Genomic DNA, 25,277 nt, shown 5'->3' with positions numbered 1-25,277 from the left:
ACTTAAGCGCGCATCTAATAAATAAAGACTGCTTACTGACGGCAATGCAGTGTGCGTACCACTGTACAGCAGCTGCTCCATAATTGTAAATGTTAATTCACTTAGAAAAATATGATTTTGTGAGAACAGATTACGAAATCAGTTACCAGAGAGCGCGGGACTTCACATATCACCTGGAGATTCTCGTGGTTTTCGGTTCCTCAGAATAAATATTGAAATATTAAAACTGACAACTTGTAGGCCTATTATCACACTAATGCCTTCTACGCCTGTAATTGATAGTCTTATCCTTTCTTTGGAAGTCCAGTATCACTTTTTTTAAACGTTCACTTACCATGAACAAGGTCTCTCTGAGGTCAAACATCGCCACAACCTAAATCAGCCGTCAACAAACACGCCGCTGAGAGAAGCTCAAATCCAATTAACGTATTCCCGTAATTAGTACCACATAATTCCATTGTATCAAATTAATAAGATTTAAGTCTCCAATTCAGAATTGAATCCTGAAACCATGAAACAACCTTTTACGTACTCGACAGAACCCTTTGAGCAGTAATCGATCTATCGCTAGGTCTTCGCCTACATGATGTAGCATAACACAAACGCCGACAAACACCGATGCCCCCCGTGGGATTCGAACCCACAATTCCATCATTCTAGAGGTCCAACATGTGCACACTAGACGTCGGGCAACAAATCATTAGACAGAATAGAAACAGAGAGGCTGCAATCGTCTTAGCTCTTTATAATCGCAGACATCTGGAACGAGCATAAAAATGCCGCACTATGTCCATGTGAGTAATAAATTAGGCCCAGGGATTGTTTCTGCCATTACTGAATGTGATTTTCGCCAGCTGATTCAACAAATTAATCTTTTCCCAGTCCAGATACATAAAACGAGACAGGAGGCGAACTGACTGTCTGCTACAAAACCTTATAAAACACGTGCGTCGTCTCCCTTTCCAGCATCCCTGGTGCCATTTTCGTGGTCCCGAAACTATCGCGAGTGGAATGGGACAGGAAGGGTTTAGAGGGCGTAAGCTTGGCTTCCTAACTGCCCTAGGGTGAGATAATTGATCCGGCAGCCTGGGAACTTCCAAGCAAGCAGACATGTAAGTACATGGGCGATGCTGTTCTACCACGTGCGAGATCTCCCATAGTGATGATCATCCAATCCAAGCTTCAATCAGGAAGTTGGAGGCGCCTCCGCTGAGACTGTACGCATTAGGGGGCTTAGCTCTGAAACTCCGACCTTCTCGTCTAGAAAGCCAACGCAGACTTCCAGTAAATTGCGCAATCAAAAATACCATTCTTATTGGTGGGAGGAGAAACAGATTCAAGGCACCACGTCCAGACAAGTCGAAAGTTTTGCACTAAGACGGCTGTTACTTCTGAGGATTGTTCCTTTCCCTTCCATGTACAAAAACGTCTTTGACAACTCTCTAAGTCAAGCACGGTCCTTGAGAAGCTGACAGTCACTCACTGGAAATATAAAAACATTTCAGCGAACAAGGGCAAGAAATGAAGAATTTGAGGTTTCCACGACGGTAAGTCCGAAGATGGCTGTCTTCTGGGTTGTAGCGCCGTGTGGTCTGGCAGAAGTTTCCCAAAGTTTCAGAGGTCCTCGCTGCCTCCATCAGTGAAGAGATTTACGTAGATTTTGCAGATTTCTTATAGATCTTGACTGGACGCCTTCCAAAAGTTAAAGAAAGTTGCCTTGTGCGTTATTGCGAATGCACATAAACTATCTTCGCCCACAATTGTAAGGTAACAGAGGTAAAGATGCACTGGTGTCACAGTTAGCCTTAGTGCTTCGTATTCAGATTGTCCTTGATGGAAATGTTGGGCAGAATGCTTGAATGTTTCGAAACCTTTCTTACGAACTATTTAGTTGAAGGGTTTACAATTTTGGAACTGAAGGATACGAACCACCTTCTTCAAACATTATTTTTGATTGGTGCCTACAGATAGATAATTAATTCACTGCAAGTACTGAGATATATTATGGACTTCTGTGACGTAACGCCCATATTAGCACAGACTACTGCAGATTTTCGACATCGTTATTACAGGAATCCCCACGTTTCACTATCATCATTGAATGTGGTGCACATGCCAATAGAATGCTCCTCATAATGTAATTTTCTCTGGCTTCCTCTTACTTCATCTAATTTCATTTCAATCCCTGTCCTCAAAATGCATTGAGATATTGAATAAACGTTGCACTGAAGTCTTACGGAAATTACTAATTTAATTTACTGCGTCTGTTCAGTTCTCGAGCTAGGCCATCCTGTAAATGGAGCGCACAGCTGAGAGCACAGTTTATCCCCGTTGTCACAACTACATGAGGTCAGTGATGCTTTCTGACCCAGTTAGGTCAGGTAATGCAATTTATGTCACTCTATAAACATAACATTGAACATATAATACAGTCCTGCAAACAACTGCGGACAGATTGATGCCTCCTCGTAATGCCCAATACATGCCTCACACTGTAGCACGCACCGGAGAGACCAAAAATTCGTAAAAAAAGAGAGAGAGAGAGAGGGGGGGGGGGACTGTAGTTGCGAAACACCTCATGGGCACAAACGTGTACAGCGATTGACAGATATTGAAATGGGCTTCGGGAGTGACGGATGTACTCATGTCTGTAAAATTCACTCACCAGATACGTCATTGGTCATTGGTGTTCTTAACAAGCGTCAACGATGTACTACAGCTATATATATAGGTATCACAAAATCCGATTGCATTATTTAGTGCAGGTAAAAGTGGAGGTTAGATTCCGAAGTTTGTGGAAAGAAAACAGAGTACAAACATAGGAGCCATCCCAACGCGTGTTTGCCTATCACAGAGAACACGCAGAGTACTGAAGCCTCAAACCCAGTCACGCTAACCGCAAAACCAACAGCGCAGTGCCAGTGGAATGCTACTTTCATCTTCCCGTTAAAGGACGACGCCTTATCAGCCACTGAAGCTAAAAAATGTGTGTTGTTTAAGGTTAGGCTGAGGATCGAAGCGCCAGGGATCTGACGGAGAAACGACGAAGTATAGCAGTTCAACCGGCGTGGGGTTCGATCTAAGGACCTAACCACACAAACGACGTGTGTTCACGAGGAAGCAGCTACCACAGCTTTGCCTTAATGCGATGTATTTCGGCCACTGGATGTACAGTGCACGTACCGCAAACCCTTAAAAAATTAATAAGTACGTGGGAATTTTTCTGTCGATAGCCGCTGGTTCTTCTGAAGAACAATTTCCTACAGTAATTTTCTTTGCAAGTCTAGTCACTTAAATTACAATGAAAAATCCACAACACTACACACGATAAACTACAGTCTTTGAGGTTGCTTTCAATACACAAACGTATTCAATATTCATTTAGTAATAAAATATTTAAAAAGAATCTAAATGGGAGGGCCACAGACTGAGAACCGCTAGATTTCAAGTTTCAAGTTTGTCTGTAAAATGAATTCGAAGAAGAGCCAGGAAGAATGCGGGTGTTATAAACAAGTGGGAAAAGTGAGTTGCCTTGGTTTAACACAGAGTTCACCAGGACAGAACACCATAAGGACGATGTCGTCACCCATGCAGTGAGTAAAATATTTAAAACATTCGGCACCGAAGGAATGCAAGAACAATTTTTTCCTTTTAGTTCTAAACGACTTAATATTAACAGAAATGCAGCTTACAAAAAAGTAACACTAATGTTACAGATGTAATAAGTATGGGAAAATGGCGGTAAAATATTTGGAGAATAATATTAGCAAGTTATAAATATATATTTTTCAGGATGGTCTCTATGGTTACAGTTATAAGATAATGCATTGCGTCGGAACTGCGGGCAGCAAAAGCTTTATGTAGAGGGGAACAGCATTTTGAATTTTTACTCTCGCCACAAATTCCGTATAATTTGAAGTAATTCAAAATCATTGTCCATCTAGAAGATTCCTAAATTCAAGCACGTGAAATTTCACCTCGATACAAATCAAAGGGTATGCACTGATGTTTGTGGCATTGTCGAACACGCCGTTGCCAAAAGGGACACGTAGAAGCGTGTTGTTAGCACGACGCAAAATCCAATTGCCAGGTCAAAGTTTCGATATTTCTGTCCGAACGCTCAGCCCTAAACTTCCAAACTCCCAGTGACTCTCTGATTTGCAGTAGTCAATTCATAACGCATGGGTTCCTGTATTAACAAGTGAGCAGACCAAGTTTACTTTGACATTCACAATATTTTCAGCCTCGCAGGCTTTGTACTTATACAATGAGAATTCCTCGTCTGGGTTCTTGAGCTAGTCACTGCTCTTAAATTAACATCGCTGAAAAGACCGGACCGTTCACTAACAAGCTCGCAGCAAAGACAAAGGAAACAGAATCCGATCTGTGTGACACAGTATTTTTGAATCATGTATTCACCAGCTGCCACGTCCTGCACGAAAATGTCAGTCCTGATGTTAAACTTTCAGACCTCGCAGTGTTTCAATCTGATACGAGACTCAGTCAGCAGCGACAAGCGACAAAGAAGCGACTCTGTTCCCCCGAAACTTCACACGCGCACATGAACAATGCAATTATATTTTCAATTTGCACCGTAACTGCTGTGCCCTTTATATTACGCTAAATAATATTCTCTCTGGTAACCCTGAATAAAATACGTAACCTACCATATTTTTCTTTCCTCGTGGTGTCACGCGAAGAACGAGATGTGACGTTGAAGAGCAAATTCTGGTGGTAATAAATTACGAAATAAATAACCAGGAGGGTGGAAATACATCATTACAACGTGTAAAATATGCCTTCAGGTTTGTATTACAGAAGAAGAGAATGAAACGTCATATTGTTCACATATGTTACTCTACTGCCTTCGAAAATTCTAAAAGAAACATCGAAAATTCTTAAAGCCTGATTTTCGGTCACACAGACCGCGTATTGTTAACGTTATATTTAGGTGCTATTAGTGTTTTGTGCGCCGATGGTCACGCGATTGATGGACAAGGTATGTAGAATGCAAGATAAGAAATGCAGACAAAGTTTTTCTTTATACACTTCAAGATAAAAGACTACTTGGAAGACACAGACGTGTTATGAGTATAATATTAAAACGCACATGAATTAAATTGGATGGGAATTTGTAAACTGAATGAACTGGTTCGTGGTACGACCAATGGTGGTCTCTTGTGAACTCGATAACAAATCTTCAGGTTTCATAAAGGATTAAGAATTTCATGATTGGCCGAGCAGTCTGCTGTATAAAGTTCGTTATAATTCATTGGACGTGTTTTCTCGGCAAGTTACGCGGTGATCGGTCTCCTCGCTAAAGAGTTTCGGAACAAAATCATGTATGCATTTCTCAACTTTCCGAAAACAGGCGTTTTATTGCCTTGGCTGTAAACTTCAACAACCACACCGAGAATGTGACTGGCATCTCGCATCAGATCCTGCCGTTAACCGAATAGGTAAGGTAAGCAGGCCCTGAGCATGGAGACGGTCGTACACAGTGAGGGCCTCAAACACGAACGATTGACATTCAGCCGGAAGGAAACGTTCTCAACGCGCACGGAATGCCGGATGAGAGGCGCGGAGATCAGCTGCAATCGCGAGGCTGTGTATCGCAGACATCGAGCAGGAAAAGATGCGATTGTGCGAGGCAAAGCGAGAGGGAGATGCATCATGATTCATGTGGGAGACCTTTTGTTTGCTCGCGTCCTGTAGTACCGTAAACAAATTGCATGCCTCAAGCCCAAGGAAAATTCACAAATCGTCGCAAAACGAAAAGTTGAGTCCAGGCTGGTGAAGACAGCTTAGAACTCGCACCGTAGCAAACTTAGACTTAGAACCGCGCGCTGAGGGAAGTAAAGTCGTTCTGTAGGCTTGAAGTGCAGAATTTGATGACGACTGCTAGAGTATCTCCTTTTTTAAAAAATATTGCAGAAATATACAAATGACCTATTCACATGTGTTTGAACAGCGAAAGGCCGGAATGTTTTTACCAAAGTTGGTTGTTGCTAATTTGAAGCCACGTTATTTACAAAACCAGAATTGAATTTGAATTCATATATCCATTCACAAAATAGTTGTTTCGGGCAACAAACTTGTTTATAGACCAGGAAACAATTTAAACATCTGCACTTAAAATCATACAAACTCAGTTTTATAGCAGGGCTCCCTATCTCTAATTATCATCCAATTGTCAATATCTGTGATATAAAATCACTTCTGACAGGGTAATACGATGTTTAAACCTGCATCATCAACGTACTACGACATGAACACGCCTGCCTATATTTCAAATTGCAGATCCATACTGACTGACAAAACCCCGACGTACAATTTAATTGTCAGTTTGCTTTTCAATACCCAAAGATCAGTCGGAAATTCATCCTGAATTAATGCTTTGAGTGTAATATTGTGTTACTGCGGGCCACAGTGATACGAATTCAGATTACAATATTCGAGTCACAATTGCACATTGTCAGAATTATTCCCGAACTCATATTACACATACGTTCCTTCGGTTCTTTCAAGCTACTGTTTCACAGATGTCGAATGAAATCTGCCCGTAATTTTCGAGTGTCATCAATACACCTACACTTTTTGTGTGCACAAAGTGCATTCGAATTTCCGATTCCAATATTTTCAGCGAATATCAATTTCTCAAATACCCTGCTCCGTACATTTACTTATTACAGATTAATGTGGGAAAGCTTTGGTGTTAAAGTGCGTAGTTCAAAGCGATTTGATGGACAAAGCGTTGAATTATCTTCTCCTGAAGCATCGCGAACTTTCCTCTCCTACGTTCTCCTTTGGTCAAGCAAGTATTTGACAGGGACTACAAAAACAGTCCTACCTGAGAAGCTGATATTTGGTCAGGAAATTCTACGCCTTATAAGAAACCAGCAAGTTATTTTCCGAGCACAAAGAAGTCCGAAAACTGAAGCCTATCATGAGTCATATGAACTCTGTCTACTCTTACACAATCCACGTATTTGGATCATTTTCTTGCCTGCTTCCGTGTCTGTTGAACATTCTCTTGCATTTAATGTTTCCAGCTAAAATCTTGCACGCATTTCAATTTGTTCCGGTCCACGCTACACGCCCAATCCATTTCAAGTTCTACAGTTTCGCCATATTTATAATACTGAGGAAAGACTGCAAACCATGGAACTCCTCACTTCGTCTTCGCTCGCATTTTAAACATTTTTCGCTCTTCTCAGACAACACAGCGTGGCGCGTGGTTTCCAATGCAGTGCTGTAATTTAGGTTCGACAGTAGTTATGCAGTTCTATATTACAATGTAACCAATAAAAATCCAACCCATCAGCCGGAATTTGTTTTAGCTCGGTTAATTAAAAGCAGGACGGTAATTGTCACACACTGCGTAGCTGATTTGATTGATTGGCGGAAAAACAACCCAGTGTTATTACAGAATGCCTTTTAAATTATATCTCACAATGCGCTGTACTAATGGAAACGTTGTGCAGATAGTTTTTCGTAAAAAAATAAGGAGATATTTTATGCCAATTATTTATAAAATAATGTTGTATGAATAAATTTCATAAGCCTATTAATTTAAAAGTGCTTCATATTTTTTTTTCAAAAACATATTTTTAATGTAGTAAGATTCTGTAGTGCACCATTATACTCAGGTCTTCAAATGAAGTTTCAACCGACATTGTAAGTGGGGCCAAAATTATTTCCAAAAAATAAAGTTCAGAAATCGCATGCAATACCAAGTTAATTAAAATTCATTCTTCTAGAACTGTATTATCAAATGGGCCTTTCTCTGGTAGTCACGTTCACAACTTGGAGCTGCAAAACTGCAATTACTCGGCGCTCCACGTCTGTCAGTCCGTTTGCCGTCCATTTTCCTCCTCGGTAACTGCCGAACACTTCCATGAAATTTTATGCTGGGGCGTCTCAGTAAAATTCATCCAGATTCGAATTCGATTAAAAAATCAGACAACAATAAAGGAATCACTACGTGACGACGTATGACGTAAATCCGGTCCTTGACTGAGTGAGGTATTCCCGTCAGCACTGCGACCACGGAAGGAAATCCCCGGAAAAATACCCCGTGATGACGTCATCGCCAAACCGAAAACACCCCCCCCCTCCTTTAAAAGAGGGCTCATCCAGACATATCTCACGTAACTGGCGGCATTCACAAAAGCCAAAATGCAAATTCTGGGGAAAAGCCCGAGGATTGCTAACACGTAGGGGCGAAAACATGGCTCCCAAGTCCTGAGAAATCATGTAGCCTACGCAGACTATGCAACACAGGCTTGCTGCTGTTTTCTCTAGTCTACAAATAGTGCGCAGTTCTAAAACAGCGAGTGAGCTGCTGGTTTAATGTTCATTATCCAATACGCCTGCTTCTTCATCAGAGGAGTTCGTGATTCCGCCTCGAGCGACTGCGGGCCCTCAAGATCGAATGTCACAGGAAATGAAGCACAAGGCACGACCTCGACAAATAAGGTGGCAGTGTCTGTCGGTGTGTTTTGTTTTCCAAGGTATTAATTTTAATTCCACTCGTCGTGGACAAGACGCAGGCTCTTTCCAACCCCGTGTACCAGTCGATGGTTCGGCGCTCGGAAGGAAATTAAAAGCACTCTCACGCGCACGACGGAAATGAAGTCGAAGATCCCGGCACAGAGCAAAGGCATCAACAACAAAAACAGCGAGTGACTACGATAACTTTTTATCGCACGCCCGTTAGTTCTCCAAGCAAAGAAAAACCCCTTTGCTCTACCCCGAGTATAGATAATTATACAGGACGCTTACGTCTAGGTGCACCACGCAATTAAGTGCTGATGTCCTGAAAGCCTCCGGACCCTCTTACGCATTCATGACGCGTTTATCTATCACATAGGAACTCGGATAATGGCGTTCTTTACTCCAGACAGCCAAGATTATACAACTAATTTGCTCTACACTCCTTTTATATTATTAGTGTGTTCGTGTCATTATATCCGAGTAGTCTCGTATGTTAATGAGCCACAAAATGAAGTTCTTGGCCACTGGCGAAGACAGCTGTTCCACTAGAAGCCAGCAACCATCGTGTTGTGGCGTTCCCTGCTAGCAGCAGTGCATTGTCCACATGGGGACGACTAGACGACCTCAGAACTACGACCCTAGGGCCACTTTGCTACAAGTCGTCCTCGGCAATTATCCCGATCCTTGTGTCCATCCGCGGCGCAGCGCCGCCATCTCCACCGGCTCGTACTAACGAAATGTGTACCTTAAGTATGGGTAATGAACCTCAATTGCTGCTGGCAGGCGAGTGGAGACACAGGGTGCACACGAAAAAGGGTCCGCATGTGCCAGAACGCCACTTAATGCAAGGAGCACGGAATATTCTATTTAACCACAAGTGTACTCGTGGAAGATGAGGGAACGGAAAATGTGCCTTTTAACAAGGCTGTCTAACCGAATATCAGTGCGCTAAATAACTTCGTACAAGAGACGTTTTTCGACAAAAGCTATTCCGCACAGAGCAGTCCAACGTCTGCCATCAGTCTTGTCTCCTGTTCTCCGCCTTTCCCTTTTTCATTCGCCTGTCTTCTCTTCCTTTCTTTCTTTCTTAGGTCCCTGCTCGCAAAAATATTTGTCATGTCCCTTTTTTGCGCGAGCGAGTTTCTCAGATTAACTTGCCACATGACGTCTTAGGTTTCCCCTGATGTTCGCCACATGACGTACAGCCTTTGGCTGGACCCGGAGCTGCAACTCTTCCGGACGCATTGCTACACACACTGCCTTCTCTACGAACAATCAAAGGGCGTGCTTCCTCTCACGCGCATTTGCAACTAAGTTCCAAAAAATAAGCCCCTCCACGGCCCATCAGAAGCTTAGTCCCACGGAGACGCAATCTTACACAGCCCAGTGGGGGGAGGATACTCGGCGTTGAGGGGAAAAGTCAAATCCCTGCCCCTTCCGGTTAAAGTATCCGGGTAGTCATGGCCACAGCCAGTCATAATGACTGATCTAACACTGCACGCCATTGTAAACCGCCCACTAACGAATGAGAATCTTTTCAACACGTTTGGAGTTTTCGTTACTCGCAAAAGTCTTAAGACTTCGTCACGTTTCGTTTACTTCAAAAGCGCGACTTGCCTTCGTGTAGGCTGCATACGCCATTTGTCAACTTATCCTGCAAGAAACTCAGCACCTGATACGACACTGATTAAACTACGTAAAAGTAACAACGTCTACCATGTTTAGGACTGCCTTTGAAGCAGAAGGAACACATTCTCATCTCTTATTTCTTTCAAAATAAATACTTCGTTCAGGGAACAATCTCTTCCCTTGAAAAGTCTAATTTCATGTTATAATAGCAGCACAAGACTTCAGGTACATTTACGTCTTGTGTGCAGAAATGTTTACATAGTTTAATTAAAAACGAATAACAGAATTACTGAGGCGTTCACTCATCCAATAATTTGTGTTACGAAGAAAGCTGCTACGGAGCCTCGTAGAGGTCATAAATATTCAACAATTTATATGTAGCACACTGATTGTCTTACTCCGCGCGATATGAATATGTATTACGTGCAAAGACGGATGTTAAAATGGCGTGACAGTATCTGCCTGCGGGGGAGAGGAATCGGGGGTTAAAATGGGAGTCTCAACATCGTAAATGGATTCCTAAGCGTATCATAAATGTCAGACAACGACAACAAAGCCACTGACAAAACAATTATAACTCAAACTAGTGTAATGCACTTTGCAGCAGAACGTATTCAAATTTTTACGTGGGGTCCAAATGATTCGGACGAAAGTGTGCGTCAACATGAATAGTATTCTAGGCACTGTCTTCTGGGTTGTTGCGCCGTGTAGTCTGGTAGAAGTTTTCCGACGTTTCAAATGTCCCACCACCGACCTGGATTACGATGCAGCAAGCTCTGAAACGTCGGTCAACTTCTACCAGACTACACGGCGCAACAACCCGGAAGACGGCCATCTTCAGACCCACAGCCCATGAACAAACTCACCGGCATGTACCACGTCAGCTCCAGTTGGCTTTTTAAAGAGATAGATCGAGACCATCAGACGTAAAGTTCGCAGTCAGCCTCAAAGTCATATCTCAGACTTGGAACAATGTCGTTCCTCCCCTGAACCTTGCCACTGCTCCCTCCAGTTCCTCACTCACACGAAGCCCTTCCCCGAGTGTCAATAGAATTATCACCATCCATTTCCTCCAGGGACAAATATCATGCCGTCCCAGGGTCTGCACGCTGCTTCCTTTCCCAATCGATAATCATGTTTGTTCTTGTGTTGGGTTCGCCGCACTGTGGATACCACCCCCACCCCCACCCCCTGAGGCCTGCCCGCCCTCGCCCAGGCAGGAGTGCAGCCGTCATGAGTTACGACAGAAAAGGCGGCCAGAAAATGTAGCTGCCTGGCACAAACGGCTTTGAGGCATTGCCCCACACTTTAAAACACTCGCTCCGTGCCTCATCTGCAAAGAGGCAAAGCATAGGCAGTCCTTTTCAGGGAAATTCAGTGAAACTGCACTGTCTGAGCCAACATTAAAACGGATGAAACGGGGTGTCTCTCACCCGGGTGGCAATTTCTAGCAAAAAATATTAATACATGGTCATTGGTCCTATATCCAACCGATTCGAAACTCCAGCCAAAGTAAACTACAGTTTATCTCAAGTGAATTTGTCAGATTTTATAAAAAATACCTTTCAACTGTTAAAAACATCCGCTACGGTTTTCAAACCACAGGCCTGAGCCTTTCAAACAAGACTTTGCTGCCCGGGTGTTCTCTCACGTGACCACTCACTGGACCCCATAAGATTCACGCGGGGTTAGGTCCGGAGATCTCGGTGGCTGAAATATTCGGTCACGTCGGCCTTTCCATAGGAAATTAAGACATTTTTAAGGAAAATTTTCGGTGAGCATTCCTCGAGGACCAACGGTATAGGCCAAGGCCAGGTTGGCGTCTTTCGTCCGACGGTGGGATAGCATAATCGCCCTGAACGAAACTTGAGGGCAAACGCAATTACCTGAAAAATTTAGTGTCGGTGAAATGCGCTTCGCCTAAAGAAGAATTCCTACTGATGACTGTGAAGCCTCGAAAGGATCGTGTAAATGCGGACTACGAGTGCCAGATCCATTCTCTTCACGTGCATTGCAGACGGAAATAACATCAGATACAGGATTTCACATTTTGTCGCGTGAAATATCTCTCTCTGCAGTGTGGATGTTTTTCACAAGAGACTATGAAAGCAGCGGCCATAAGCTTCGAGTCTACTTACGCTCTTTCCTTCTGGATTCTCGTGCCTTTGTGAACACGTACTTCCAGTAATGACGCGCATCGATGGAATTCCTGTACAGAGAAATAAGCAATGCGACACGTAGCGGAAAGCTCGTGCATCGCATTAACGGTATGAGTCGTTTGGTGAAATATGATGCAGAAAATGCGCACAGAATTTCAATAGGGCTTGTAATGTTTACGTTTCATCATTGAGATGACAGTACGAAAGAATCGCATTACACAAACTCTCTTAAAATTTATTTAAAACACGACAATTTCTTTATTTAAGAACAAGCTTTTTCAACGCAATATTGCTGCTTGATTAATTCTTTGGTGTATATAAAATATGTTAGTCAATGCAGCGGCAACTGAGATTAATCTTCTTGTACCGATCCAAGAAACACAATCACAGTTCTGAAGTCAAAGGAAAGCATGGAAACGATTTCTGAAGATGGAGGCAGTGTGTTCTTCCGAAACGCTGACATTACGTCTAAGTTCACTCCCAGACGAACAAATTCGCCAATGTAGAAACCTCACGTCGTAATGGAACAAAGAGCATTTAGGATGGACGATATTCGCTACACACATAAATCACTTTGTTAGCAAGAAGCTGAATTTTAACACGGACTTTGCCTTCAGGCAGTAATCGACATCTTCTTTCGGTGATCCTCGTTCATTCTGTATCGGTCGATAAGAAGGAGTCCTACATTTCAAGCTGACCGACTACGAAAGAAAACGAGAACTCCATGCCGCAGTGAGCTTCTTGAGAATCTGACAGATGCTTTTATGGAACCCGAAGGTCCACTACCGACTCCTACCCTTAGCCAGATTAATCCAATCGACATTCTCCGAGCTCACTTTCCAAAGATCTATTTCGGTATGATTATGTTTTATCCTTCCAGGCTTTGAGGTTTTCGACCAAAATGTTGTGTGCATTTCTGATGTGCCCAGTGAGTTATTTGGTGAACAGCCAAAGTGGCTTCCTACAGCAACAAATGCCAGCAAAGTAGCCGACTCGTACCCCTGCTAATTCTTCATGTACATTCATGTTTTCGACGAGGGAGTAATCAGCCGAGGATGATACGGGTTTACACTTTTCCGTCGACTGCCATTCCACCTAGCCCGTTGTACGTTAAATTAACAGTGTGGATGCGAGGGTAAGCGTGCACCACAGAGGGGGTGAAACATGTTACATGAGGGTGGAGAGAGGACGGCGGAATACGCGGGTGTTCTCAGCGAACACAATTCACGTTGTCTGCATCACAGCCTTTACTCGACTTGTTCTAACTTGCTAACCTAACCTGTAACACGGCTCGGCCACTGAATGTAACCATTAGTTACAGGAGGCGAAAGGACGTATTTTGAATCCGGTTAAAGGACATAATAGTGCCCCCATCAGGTCGGAATACTGCCGACACAGAGTTCAAGCCCCATCTCAGAATTCCACATTAATGCCCAAACATATCTTCACTCTTTAATTGGATAAATAATTGCTCGGAATTTATACGAATCAATTCCATTCAGAAGTGAAATCGAAATGTTGAAATTTAGTTCAGCAACTCGCTGCTGTATTCTGAACAACAAAAGACGATCGCATGGTTAGTGTAATGAATTGTATCATGAACTTAGAGCGCGCTGACAGCCTGTTCTACCAACTAACACAAAGTTAACCCGAGTTGGCTCAATGAATCACATGGGCCCAGTTTTCCTATTAATGCTTTAAGGCATTAAATGCGTCATACGGGAGATCGGACCAGGGAAAGATTTGAAGGCCCACTGAAATACTTTTACGTTGTTACGGATATGTGTCCGCGGTAATTCTGAGAATCTAAATATTTACACGATGGATTCAATTTGGGTGACGTCATCGTGAATCGCTGTCGAATCACTGAAATCGAATCATGGTAAACTGATTATGTTCATATTAATTTTGACACTGTACGAGCTATGAAACACAATACGACAGACACGTGTTTTTCAGCGAAAATAAAACCAAAATTACTCGTCTCAAAACGTACACGTGTCCGCACTTCATACCGAATTTTATAAGTTCGTCGATTCTATTTCCCGCTTCGTTTCCGGATTGGAGAACTAAATTAAGTCAGTCAGAGTGACTTGTCTCTGACTGCCCATTTCTCACACCAGATGTCAGCCTTCACAGTCTGCGTGGTAAAGTTTCGTCACTCTACGTCTTGCATAACCTCAATTAATATTGCAATGGAATATCAAAATACCGACTGTCAAGTTTTGAACTCCTTCAGCGCGTGTGTTACCAAACGACTAGCCGACAGCGACATCCCGTGGCCGACATCTGAGAATGTTTACCAGCTGACTCTCATCACCAATTCCTCAATAGACATGCGCGGGTGTCGATGAATTCAGTACTGAAATAATTGGAGACGAACGATTTTATGTGTTCATTAAGATTACACGTCAAGAGAATGAATTTAAACTGGGATCTGACTATTCACTTTTGCTCGATTTAATTACGTGCAATTAACAGCTTTTGCAACCGATCAGTGGAATTAAAATCCACCTGAATAACGCTCCCTCCAATTAAATTATCTAAATACAACAACGTTCGTAACATGACACACGCCATCGCTAAATTCATTTGTCACGTAGTCAGTGAAATTCAGAGGCGTTTCTTTCGAAGTTTAACTTAATTGTGATTCTAGGAATTCAGAACTGTAAATTAACAGTGTTTTATTCCGAAGAGCGGGTCTTTCCAAATGTTTTAAACCTGAACATAAGCAGTCTTCATCAGTTATACCTTTCTTTTCATTGAGTCTTTTTTTTAAAAAAGTTTTGAGTTCTCAGGAGAGCCATCCAGGGAGAGACAGGAAAGACTTTTTTTTGCGATCTGGTGGAGAAGGGCGGATGAGACGCAGTGTTTCGGGGTAGAAGCCGAAGGGGCGAGTCGAGCGTAACCGTAAAGCAAGGAATGATTTTCCTCCTCCAGACGATTTCACGCTAAATGTATCTCCTGCCCACGAATTTCCTTATTTATTTTCGGGGTTTAAAGCATCGCATCGCATCCGCCCAATATTTATGTCTCTATTAGGGGTCAGGCTTCCCAACTATTACTCGCATATTTTCCCTTCTCTTACTGGAACTCGCAATTTTGGGACATTTGCCAATAAATGTTATGTTATAGTCGCGGGGTGCGTTTCTTACGTTACTCGTGTCAGAATCACGAGAAAATCAGGACTGGATAAGGCACTCGATCCTTGGTCAAGCCGAAGAAGGATAAAACCTTTATTTGGTCAAATGGACGAGTCGCGCGAACAATAAACATGTCTCGATCCTTTTACTCCGTTACCGGAAACTCCATTAATAATGGTTTGATAGCAGTAAAGATTAATCGGCAGATAGGCGCCAATGCCTTAGACCTTCTCGGCCCGCCTTACATTAATACGGATCAGGAACTTCTCAATGTTTCTGAACTCACAGACGTTCTAGCTATCTTTAGGGTACCTGTGGAATGCAGCCGTGGACAGGCGACGATGGTGGCTCTCCAGCATTGGAAATTGTCGAGAACTAGCGATTTCATAGCGCGAGAATTTCCTGAGGTCACTGAATTACATATTCTACCTTACACACGTGTAAGGTCCATATCGGAGGTTTTCAACTTTTTGTAGGCCTTTGGCCGAATGTACAATTCCCTATTCCATACAAGGTTTTGAAGAAAGGAAAATTTATTGAAATGCCATGCAGTTTACTGAACGTACTCAAATCCGCAATTGCAAATAGGTCCACATGACCTTTAACATAACCAGTCATAATGATGATATTTTGACAATAATCTTTGCATCCCTCGTTAAGTTGAACAGCCCACAAGATGATATGCACTGCCAAATAGCACGTTTTCCACGCGAGTAAGTATTTTCCGTCACACAGGCTGACACAGTATTACAAACACGTGCCAGAATCGCCCAAAATCTATCGGCGAGCTGCGGATTGAGACCCCTCGATATTGGGCATACACAGACTTGATTAAAGTGTGCAGGGCACCTGCTCCTGAACAGGAGGCAGTGAGGAGATTCGGTAGACGTGGAGGTAAAATTCCTTCGGCTTTATGTTGAGGTGTGACAGTTATTTCACATCGACAATCCAAATCCGATATCCACTTTTCTCGTACGAGAGGCCCAACGATTCCCAAAGCCGTTTTAAATAAGTTGGCAAAGAGAAACATTTTCGACGTTCTGGTCAGAATCGAGTTTACCTGTAGTTTCGTATGGGTGTGAAACTTGGTCTCTGACACTAAGGGAGGAACGAAGATTGATGGTGCGGAGAATATTCGGACCCATGAGGGATGAATTACTAGGAGGCCGGAGGATATTTGATGATGGAGAGCCTCGTAATTCGTACTCACCACCAAATATAATTAGACTGATCAAGTCGCGGAGGATGAGACGGGCGGGGCATGTAGCCCGCATGGGAGAGAAGAGGAATGCATACAGACGTCGACGTAGGTGTGAGGATAATATTAAAATGGATGTTAGAGGAATATGATGGGGTGGCGTGGAGTGGACTTATCTGGCTCATGATAGGAACCAGTGGCGGTATCTAGTGGACAGGGTAATGAACCTTCGGGTTCCAAAACAAAGGGCGAGAGCTTTCTGAGTGGCTGAGCGACTGTTAGCTTCTCAGGAAGGACTCGTCTCCACGGAATAAGTGAGCAAGTAAGTGGGAATCGGGTCGCTTCCGTTCAAGTCTGAGATGTGACGCCTCTTCCGACAGGACACCGTATTTTTTGAATTGCGCAAAACAGTCAAATTGAAATGCCTGTAATTGAAGTCGCGTGTATTTTTTACATTTCACAGCTCCCTGCGGGCTCCATTAACGCCACGTGAGTAACCAAGCCCGCTCATAGGTTATCCATCATTCAAGACCCGCGCGTCGAATTTGAAGTGCGTTCGCTTATTCATGCTGGTTTGTCATTCCCAGTTGCAAACACGCTAGCAAGCGATGCTTCAACCTGCCACTGAAAATTTGAAACCAGTGTGAAGGAACGCCACTGACGGACACCAATTGACGTTCGGACGACTGAAACATAAATGTGAGCGGCGCGGCGCCACTCAACCCCCATTTAACAAAGAACGAAAATGTTCGCGGTACAACGAAAGAGGATTAACATTGTTTATCTTTTTAGGAACACGTTATCAGGAAAGTTTGAAGACTGATTTTGCCTGTTCAAACTGGAAGTGCTGACAAAGTAGGAAATATCTGTTCTGTTTACTTTACGGGAGGCCTGAAAATACAAATGGCAGACCGGAGAGCAAATTATCTTTCGCTTATTTAAAGAAAGAACAATCCATATGATCGCCTTGTAATGTGTGAATCTCTGACTCCCGTTATAAATTTAAACTACTCACCGACTTAAACAAAATTTGGTATAAACATTAATGCCACTCGAAACAATGCCAGCCTAGCAACCTAAAACATTTTTAATTTTTTTCCTGTACATGGCAGAAACACAAAAATGCAAGGCAGAGATCACAATGGCACTACCTGATACAGGATTCTGAAATTACGTGCTTATTTATAACTAAGAAGGGTGTTTCTCCCATGTATACTATACGTCCCGCCAATCTAATCATCTTTCATTTGATCGCCGTAATAATATCAGAAGAAAATTTTACATTTTGGGTTGTCCCTCGGCTAAGCTCCTGCAAAATTACGAGCCCACTTCCGAAGTTACCTGAGGTCTCGGTCTTCTGTGTTCCCAAGATCGATAATCGCACGCCATGCGATTGCTCGTTCGACATTCATCTGATAATTTCTGGTTCTGATAAGATCACATCTAAATGAACTTGATTGCATGTTTAAAATTGCCTGTAATATATTAAGATGGGCAGGGTACACAGAAGACACGGGATCGAAGAACCTCGCCACCCGCTCTTATAATAACAAGAGGTAACTTATTGCTGCATTCGACACAGGCGAATTCTGGCAGTTATTTGTCCTCACGGCCTGCCCAACCGTTGTCCACATTGTGTTAGCAGCCCCTACGACCTAAATCATTCCAGAGCGAGCGATAGGGGAGGTTGAAAATTCAACCCCATCCACGTCCGAATTACAATTGGGGTCCGATGAGTCACAACTGTCATTAGGAACACAATTTTGTAATTCGCAATAAAAGACGCCGTTCAATATGTGCGACTGAACGAGAAGACTGTGGGGGGTGGGGGGTGGGGGGTGACATCACGCTCAAGACCTTTATTTTATTTCACTCTTGGTGCAGCAAAATCATTTATATGACAGGAATCCCAAACTAATGGCAATTACGCTGGAATTATCAACGTGACCGCCCCGAAACTGTTGTCAGGCCAAACCGATTATCAGGCTATTACAAAAGAAAATGCTACAGGCTGGCAAATAAGTCCTTCCTCCTACTCGAGTATAAAAACACGCTGCATCAAGTGTCTGGATTACGTCAGGCACGAAAAACCCAAAGCGTGTTTCTTTTCGGGGCCGCTAAATTCATGGTCTTTGTTTATAAAAAGAACACAACGGACGGGGGGGGGGGGGAAACCGAGAGTCTTTCATCAATAATATTTAATTTACATGAGACCAAAATCGATATTTCATGTTCGATTACTTTGCAAAGGCCTTTCTCCTATTATCTTATGAATTCAATGCATACGTGAACCGAAGCGGTTCAAATCTACATGTCGCCGACCTCGTACGTATAAATAAAGTGTTCATTTAGGTTATGGAGTTGGTTTCGGATTATGCCTTAAAATATTCCGCAAGTCCTGAAATTAATCGCACTGCACAATAAGCACTAACTTTGCATTTTAACAACCAACGTTCACAGAAATTTAAAAAATCCACTGAAAGAAAAACTCTTCTCTAGGCCCACGTGCCTTCGCACGGCGATTATTAATGGCAACGAGAAACAGAATTATTTCGTAAGTCTGAGGCACGACTTTCATTTTCACTGTATCAGGGTGACGCTCGCATTAGCTGCGAACTTCTTTACAGAATTAAATATATAGCGCCCGTTCATCACTTCCCAGGCGACACGTAAACGCACTTTCTGTACACCCACGTCGGTACAAAAAACAAATGAACAACGAGAGAAAGGTCGAAGAATAAAGAATAGTGAAGAGAGACGCAGAGACACGAAGGAATAAATGAAAAGGTGAGTTAGAATGGACTAAAACATGGAAGGCTAAACAAGCAAACAATTACAAAGAGAGGAATGAAAGAAAAATAAAAAATCAACAAGACCGAAAGGTACAGAAATGTACGAAAATCATCTACGCAATGAACGCGTAATATTCAGGCAACCGGATGCAACCCGCCATCCCGGCACATGCTTGGACGAACTGAGAAGCATCACGAGAAAATCTAGATAGGAACCCGTGATAAGGAAGCAGGCAAACCCAACCTAACCTGACCCCGGCAATGACGTTCATGGAACTTGCGAGAGGTCGCTGAATACATAACTGATAATATTTTACCCCATGCTGAGCTAACAACAAGATCGGAAATTGTGTTCCAACCCGGAAAACACTCTTTTCCCCTCACGCATTCGTTCCAACGCGATGGGATTGGCATGTAGCACGCTGGAGAACTACTTATGAAATATTAGTCAACATACCAGAATGTAAGTGATCTCTTGGAATATCACGGCCTGAATATGAGGCTATTATTAAGTTGAATTTATGATAAACAGAGTGCGAGATTGTGAAGTGGATTTAGCTAGTTAGTGGCTGCACACAGCAATAAATCGTCTGGTTTCGTAACAGATTTATTGACTAAATTAAACCTTCGGCTTCTCTGCAGTGTCTCTGCTCCAGAGAATCAATAACACGATGTAATTTCCGATGAACACGGTAGATATACTTTATTTTAAGTGTGTAATAGGGTTCACACGCAGATGCAAGGTAGCCGTCTTCTTCAGTGATACTACAGTGCACTTGATTAATACCAAGCACGTCGTTCACAGGAAACAAGTGAACTTCAAACAGCGCTGCAGTTTAGGACTGTCGGAATGCCACGAGCGGAGTTACAGAGACGAGGCTGTCTCTGACTGAAGTAAAATAAAGCAAGATGGCGGAGTACGAGGTTTAAGCATTTTCAACACGCTCTTAACTTCTAATTATGAACAAATGCGACGTAGAAATTGTACGTTCTTTTATAATTTTGTGGACGGGGCCCGAGGTATCATTAAGGTAGAGGAGAATTGATCTAAGACATTCACTGGAAATGAACTTCGTAGCCATTTTCAACAAACACCTCAAACCACTCCAGAGTTTAACGTATGAACGATTAAAGTGCAATTAAAAGTTAGAATTCCCTAAACAACTGGAGTTATATTTCGCAAACAAGCTTGAGACATGACCAAATAATTTATAACGCTATTAATTATAAAATTATGACAGTTTATTTTTTTAACCGAAAAACGTTGAGGAGAAATTACTAATACAAAAGTATTTCGTGGAATGTCCACCATTAAAACCCATCATGTACGCTTTTTTTAATCTAAAACGCATTTCATGTCGATGTCACGTAACCTGATTCTCTTTTGAGCTGACATATACGAACTTAATTAACTGCAGTCTTTGTCTCGTGACAGTTATCTTTGACAGACATCCTCGTCAAACATTTCGGTGCGATTGAGTCAGAGTGATACACGCGTTCACGTCACCAAATTCTACTGTGTCATTTGTGGGTAGAGGGGAAAAGGCTGGAGCCAGTTACGGTCAATAAAACCACCGATCTCATGCGCGAACAGGATCGACTGTACGTACAAGCTCATCTCATTCAATCGTTCAGTTCGCAAATGCAGGGGCAAACCCCAGCGCCCCAAACCTGAGGAATTATAATTCGGACATAACTTTTTGTATTGGTCGACCAAGAAATTACTGGCGACTGGGGCAAAGCACGTCCGTTTTTTGGTCTCTCGAGCTGAAGCGACGCAGGAGCAAATCCTTTCGTGTACAGTCTGATGCATAAGTGCCACATAACTACATGAGCAATGATACATGCATCATGTATTCACTGAAGAGGATAAATGACGGAAGCACTGGTTTTTCATCGGCGGTGGGATGCATTTGTTATCATCACAGCTGTACTAGGGAGCCACGCAATCAACAAAACCTCAAACTTTCCCGTTCCTCCCTCCGTAAACAGAAATTGAGCCAGAAATTCACTACAGAACGCAACAAGAATCAGTGTAGCCATTATTTAATAGAAGGAATACAGCAAACAAAAATGGATAAATGTAATTCGTATCGGAATACACAGACTTTCCAGAAGCGAACTCTGAATTCTGAATGCGCGCCCAGTTTAAGTAAAAAAATAACAAACACTGAGCAGAGCCTCGCTGCATACATCAGCGTCGCCATCTCATCCTTCATACAAGCGCGGCAGCAAATTGCAGGCGATTTAAAAAGCACGAGAAAGATGCAAGCCATCTTATGCTGATGAGATGCTAACCTAACCTACGAATCTTCATATTAATCCCACCCCCACAAGAGCTATTTAATGAATTCCTCTCACTGAAACATATGAACGCAGAGTTTTACAATTTTCTTTTCACTTCTCTACTGATTCAATTGTTTGTTGAACTGTTGAAACATCAGCGCGGTTTCACTTTATGCGACAAACTGGTGAAGATTTGCCTTCGATACTTCTCTTAACCGAAACGTTCTAAACAACAACTTTTGACAGAAATAACGTCAGATATCTTACCGAGACAACTTCAGTTTTGAAGAAGAAGAACAACATTTTCATCCTCACAAAATCTTACATTACAATCTTGCATCCTTAACACTTTCTTGTAAATTGGAAAATTAAATTTTCGTGGTAATTTTTCACGGATTATATTCCCCAGATATCACGAAAATAAAACTGTTGCTTGTAAGTGGTCCGTAGATATTGTACTGATTTGAAACAAGGCTTGCCAAATACATCCGGGAACACATTCTACCTCTTTATACGAAAGGAAGGGGTTTGCAACACACCTGGTCGCTTGTACATTATTCCTTCGCTAGTAACTGTGTTTGTTTCTCTGAGCACACTTCCATTTCAGCAAACAGCTGACAGTGGTTATTCCAGTCACGTAGAACAGACATGATTTTCATTAATTATGATGTCACTCTTGTTGGTGATACATTAAGCCAGCGAGTTCCAACGCGGGAACGGACTTCAGGCTGTGGACGGGAAACCTGGCGCTTTTCGCTTGTCAGTGGCTAAGACCTAGAGGGAACCACAGTCTCTGGATTTCATTTCGGTGTCAATTTAAATACAATAAATTACATTTTATTAAGATGCTTCCTTTTTGATAAATGTCGTCACAGAATAAAAATCGTCCAAGAAATTTCAATGAACGCGGCGAGCACTTGCGAGCAACTTAACAAACCTTTCGCCCCCACAAAAATTTGGACAAACACTTGACAGGCAAACCGACTGTAAGCTTTTAAAGACGTTTCGTGCTCCAAGGAGTTGGCTACGTTGCAGACGTTTTATAAGTTTCTTCAAAATCACAGCGCCACGGTGACATAAATCATCACAGTGCCAAGATTTGCAACGAAAGTGGTCCCGGCCATCCGCTGATACCCGAATAAAAATAACGGACCGACACAGGATCGCGGACCACCGATGGCCAGACTCTGTTAAAGGTATGCAAATTTCTGACACGTCGTATCCACAAACTACTACTGACAGTCATTGAGCCAGAATAACAACTGCCTGTCGATCTGAACAGCTCTGGACTTCGACTCCGTTTAATATTGCACCGATTTATATCGGCGACAAACGTGACGTCAGAGCCTCGCCACTTCGCGGATGAAGCGACAGTTAATGAACTTGTAGCAGGTCGATTGGCCGACTTTGTCGTTATAGAGCGATGCAATTCCTACCTTGTCTGTTCGGTGAGTGGTTTAAATGCAGCGAGCGAAGTCTGTCAAGAGACTTGAAACGTAAACGAGAACTGTGGCGGGAATCCTGGCCAAAAGACACGTTTCCCCCACCCAAAAGTCCTGAATATGACACAACTCCTGCTACTGAGGTTACAATCTCATGTTTTCGTGCCTCCATTTGTCGGTGTGTTTAAAAATCGCAGTTATTTTGAGAAAAGTCATAATTCTCACAGCAAGATGATGATGATAATTAATCATTCGAAAGACGATCATGTAAAATATATAACGCCTCACGCGAAATCTGTTTAATGCATATAAGACACATAAAAAGCAAAATGCATTTCAGAAATAGCTGCTGCACTATGCACCTCAGGGGCAAGGAAGAGAAAACCTGGAAAATGGTGAAGAGATGGAATAATAATAATAATAATTTAACTCTGCCGCTGCAGAGACGCGTTACAAAAAATCACGACTTAATAAATAACCAATAGGCTCACAGACTTCACATTTTGACGTGTGAAATCGATTTATTCAGTCTGACACTCAAAATTTAACTAAAGTTTAATGAATAACATTATGGGGAATCCCCATACTTTACACTAAAAGAGAATGCGAGGGAAAAGTTCGCTTTTGTGAGCGGCGTTTGCCCAGGAATCTCAGAACGTCGGGCGTCCGAACGCCACAGCACCGCGACTCTTGCGTGTCCCCCACCAGCGAAAATTTGTTAACAGTGAATTCGACGCTCTCCGAACATTTGCCAAAGACATGTTCTCGGGCCGGTGAAATATTTGCTATTTTCGGACTATTTCGATTTAAAGCGAACAAGAGCGTCGTTGCATGCAGGTGGGCAATCAATCACTGCACGCTCCCCTTATTTTTAAACCGGCTCAGGTCGACGTCAACTCACTTTATCCAACCCCCTTTCCTCAGAGCCCCAGCGGAGTTTCTTTGATCAACGACGCACAGAACAATCACGTGGGCTCATACGTACTTCCCGGCAACTCTGGTAGGCGCGAAGAAACCTTGTTGCATTTTGTAATGCCGTGATGATGTTGCACCACTCGACAACATTTGTCTGCGGCGTTGACGCTTTCAAAAATCCTAGAACCTCAGTGTTTAATGCATAACATTTTCGCTTACTTACAGACAGACGGCGTATGGGTCCATCAGCCAACAACCAACAGCGATGCACCGTCTCCTGGAGGATCCTCTGCTGGTCTTCAAACACGGATTTACAGCGCGATCTGTAGAAAACCACAAGAGAAATAGGTCGGTTAGGGTCGGTCCTTCTGGAAATGAGAATCGGTGACATCTCTGGCGTTTATAAGCCGCGTGCGAGTTGAAAGCTTAAGTCGGTCTTGAGTTGACTGTCAAGTGAATGCAAAGTGCCCCACACGCGTGCCAACTTAGCGGCTGCATTAGTCACGACTGATTTGTGAACGGACAGACATTAATTCAGGAAATTGTCAATTGCATGAATGACGAACAAATCCATGTTTTGTCTTTAAAAAAATAACCCACTGAGTATCAAAATTCTAAAAGCGGTTGACTGTATTTACGTATCTTATCTGGTTCAATGACAGCCTTTGTGGGCAGGGTAGAGTATCAAAGGGTTTTGTAGGAGGGGAGAAATTTTTGGGCAGATGAGCTGCAACCGGCTTCAAAAGAAGGAATTTGTTTCATGTATAGTTAGATTCTGTTGATGACGTATTACTGATTCCAACCGTCTCTGTCAGACCACTGGCGGCGCTCAGAATCGATAATAAGTCATAAACCCTGACTTAGCGCCGACATCGGTACATACCAGCCATCAACAGTTACGAGTATTCAACCGATGAATTGCTGATACAATACACGTGAATGCCACAGAAGTTACTCTGATGCCCCACAAACACACTGGGCTGGCCTGCAGTTCAGACCTGGTCCTCCAGCAAAACGCTATTTTAAGATTACATTATTCGGAAGGTTGGTATTGGTTCAACAGGAACACACAATAATTTATTATACTTAGTCCCCGTGAAAGCTTCATATAATCTACATTGTGGATAATACTCAACTGTGACTTCGATGTTAATAAACAGAGCGAAGTGTTATATACACGTCACACAATGACATTTGGTTTACAGAATGAAAGACCA

General features: G+C 42.8%; 1 protein-coding gene across 1 annotated transcript in view; it reads right to left on the bottom strand.

Annotated features, from left to right (window-relative positions):
* The window catches only part of olf413 (DBH like monooxygenase olf413), a 248,509-nt gene extending 224,207 nt beyond the window's left edge, over positions 1–24,302 (bottom strand). The window contains exon 1 of the mRNA XM_087354359.1: positions 24,284–24,302. The gene's annotated coding sequence lies outside the window, so the exon portion shown is untranslated. The remainder of the gene's footprint in view (positions 1–24,283) is intronic.
* Positions 24,303–25,277: the final 975 nt, after the last annotated feature.

This window comes from Zootermopsis nevadensis, unplaced genomic scaffold (assembly GCF_977971745.1).
Source record: "Zootermopsis nevadensis isolate Lab colony 2312 unplaced genomic scaffold, Znev_1.0 Znev_ptg000023l, whole genome shotgun sequence".
NCBI lineage: Eukaryota > Metazoa > Arthropoda > Insecta > Blattodea > Termopsidae > Zootermopsis > Zootermopsis nevadensis.
This window is presented reverse-complemented; position numbering and strand designations above follow the sequence as displayed.